Below are 3,491 nucleotides of genomic sequence, written 5' to 3' on the forward strand. Positions count from 1 at the left end.
TCTATTTATACTTTTAGTCTAATTCCAGATAAATATAATTCTCTTTTTTTACAGGATAGAAAATGAAGATCAGAAATACAGAGTCAATGCCAGAAACACAGACAAGGGAAGCACCACATATCTCAGTCTTGATTGCTAAGTAATAGCTATAGATTGGGCAAACTGAGAAAGCAGTGAATCATTCTATCTTCAAGGTAAAGCAATTCTAAGACTCAATCTTATCACCTGGAAGTGAGGCAGAATCCCCTGGAAATATATCTTGTGAAACTTCTTATGAGGCTGTGAAATTGAATTGATCTAAGCATCTCCAGTTTTTCAATTACCAAAACGAACCAGACCATATACCAGGAGATGCACAAAAGAAGCACAGTAGAGGCAGAAGATATGTAGAGTTATAGGCAGCTACACTTGTCTGCTTAAGCTTTTGGGATTAATTGCTGGCCGGTCTCTACATCTATAGGGGTTCAGCCAGGAATTTAACAAGGCAAAAACAGATCTCAGGTATTTCTGTCCACACTGAGTCTCCCTGACAGGCCTTCAGGTCCCAGGACTAACCTCAAACAGAACCAAAACCAAGTAGTAAACAGCAAGAGTCTGACAATGAGACCTAAACTTTTCCTTCACAACTAAGACCTCTTTTGTACTGGAATAAAAGAAGAGGAAACAAGTATTTTTCTGCTTGTGGACCCTTTTATTCTTCTGTAAGGAACTGAAAAATATATAATTCTAAGGGCTGAGAGCTATATTATGTGAGAAAATTACAGCAAGGGAAGTTGGAGCATTAGCTGAAGCATTATTAATTATGGCAAGATATTTGTGAACAGGAAACCAATGGGTAAATTCACTATCTCTCTGTTATGTTTTGTCTCATTTCAATGAAGTTCCTTCCTCTTTTGGAAGAGTTACTGTCTAGCTTTATTCAAATAGTTGTATCATAAGTCCTGAGCTTATTGTAACTTTTCCTTGCCACCTCACTTTGTATGTATCACAGGGTCACACAGAAAGGGCAAAGTGTATCATCACAGGACTGTGTGAGGTATCAGCATGTTTCTCGCTTTGCCACTGTCACTTGCAAACTTGATATTACCAGTAAGCTGACATTAGGAGAGCCAAAGAAATGATAATTTCTTTCTGCTCCCCACAAAAGGTCTGATGCAGAACTCACTTTGGCTCAGACCCAAACAGACTAGCTAAAATAATGCTGAAACTTTATTTGGAACTGAGATGGTACAAAAGCACTAATCTGAGTCACCTTCCCTTAGCAGAAACCTCAGAGCGATTTGAACTGGCTACCTTCTGTTTTGAATTAAGCTCAATGCCCCAAAGGCAACTCAATTCCAGTCATCTATGTTTTCAGCCTCTTCCAAACTCAATCCAGAGGGAAAAGTGACTAATCCTATTCAGTTGCTGCACTGAACTAGTGCCATCGATTAAAAAAGCTTGGGGCACAGGGAAAATTAATATTCTGGGTCAGTTTTCCTCTGCAAGTACTTTGCACAACTTAGCCAAGAAAATAAATTTAAAAAAAAGAGAAAAAAACAAACCAAAAACAAAACTAAGGAAACAGGAAGAGGAAGCGCTAATAAGAAGGAAAGCTCACCCAATAAAGTGCACACACTTTACAGGAAAGAAATAGAAGCAGATCAGTGGCATTTTGTCAAAATTCCCAAGGTGGGATGAGATTGATTAAAGGAGGTAGTTCTTCCATTTGGTGGGAAAAGAATCATGTCCTACACTCTCTTCCCTTTTTCCATGTCTGTGCAGAGCTAAGAGGCCAAGCATGGAAGAAGGGCAAGCTGCAAAAACATTTCTGGGCGTAGAAGTGGGCTTCTTGGCTCCCTCTCTCTCTGGGTATGGCACAGCTAACACAGGGGAACAGCCCATTGCTGATCCTAGCCCTGACCTAGGAGGTGAGTCATAAAATGGGAGTTGCCACTGTAACAGCTGCTCAAGTGCTGACATTAGTAGGTGCTTTCAGCAAAAGCATTTTTTGGGTAGGCTTCAAAGTAAATAACCACTGCTGCTGGTTATCATATTATTACTTTGAACAGGGTTACCAAGGATTGTGTGCTAAAGAAAAGGTTAATCTGCAGATAACCCCCTACCAAGATTATTAACATAATATAGCAAAAGTGCCTGTGTGATTTTGTAGCAATATTTACACTTGTCCCTTCTTACAGAACTGCAGGGCTTTCATTATTAATATCAGTTGTCTCACTTGACTTCGCTGAAGGTTTCCTGTGACAATAGGAAAGAGCTAGAGTTTGGGGATTTTTTTGTTGGGGGGGTGTTTGGTTTTTTTTATTATTTTTTGTTTTGGTTGTTTGTTTGTTTGTGATTTTTTTTTTTGGCGGTAAAAATGAAGATATTCTGTTTTTAAGGAGCTATTCCATATAAGCAGTGAAATTTGTTAAGCCTGGCCACTTTACTCTGTGTCCTCACATCTTTTGCATTTGTCAGCTGACACATAGCACCATACTACCAGCCCTATCCTCCACAGCCCCCTGGGTCAGTTAGGAAAATGCTGGAAGAGGGGCTCATCACAGTTTTCAGGAGCTGAACTCTGACCCTGTTTGGCCAATGAGGGGCATGAAGTAATCAGATCATCCACCTTTATCTAAATGCCAGTTTTCATTTCATTTATTATGTCTTCAGGGCCATGGTCAATGGTGGAGATAACACAGCTCTACAGCTCCTAGAAGGTAGGATGACCATAGCTTCCCAAGCATCATTCCCATAGGTCAAACTGGACAGGTTGTCTCTGCTAGCAAACTGTCTTTGCAAGAAAGTTCACTGAAGCCTAGTACATGGTACTACAGGCAATAAAGACTGAAGGGCACGGTTAGCAGGGGAAAACTCTCCAAAATCAAAACCCACACACAAAGACCATTTAAGCATGACACTGCAGTGGAATTCCTTCTGTTGTCAGGGTGACACTCGCAGTGTCACTGGGGTGTACATATTAGCACACTCCCCGTCTCAAACAGGAAACTAGGCACCAAATTTGGGGAGTGTAGGTAGATTAGGGACTGGCTCAGGGGAAAGGAGGCGCTGCTGAGATGGGTGCAGAAAATTAGTGAGGAAGAGAAAGAGGGAGAAGCAGCAGATGCAGAAGTCCAAGGAAGCAGAGGAGAGAGTGACACGAAGGAACGACTGTCCCTGCAAGGATGTCCACTCTAGGGGTACCTCTGGCTCAAAGATTACAGGATATAAATGGTGAAAGGTCAGTGCCATGAGCAGATCCTTGTGTTGAGTCACAATGTGTGAAGCTGCTGTCCCACGGAGGAAGGGCTCGGCATCCCCAGGCAGCCTGGCTGACGGCTGACCCCAAAAGAAGCCACAGACACCCACTACCCGACCCCAGCCTGAAGGCTTTCATTCTCACTCAAGCACTCACCCTAGCTAAGGAGCAGGCTCTTTTCGGGGGGCAGCTTCATACCACGGGTCCCACGGGAGCCTGGAGGCAGCGGCTGGGCACGGCCACTCGCCGG

This window comes from Geospiza fortis, unplaced genomic scaffold, assembly GCF_000277835.1.
Source record: "Geospiza fortis unplaced genomic scaffold, GeoFor_1.0 scaffold231, whole genome shotgun sequence".
NCBI classification, from domain to species: domain Eukaryota; kingdom Metazoa; phylum Chordata; class Aves; order Passeriformes; family Thraupidae; genus Geospiza; species Geospiza fortis.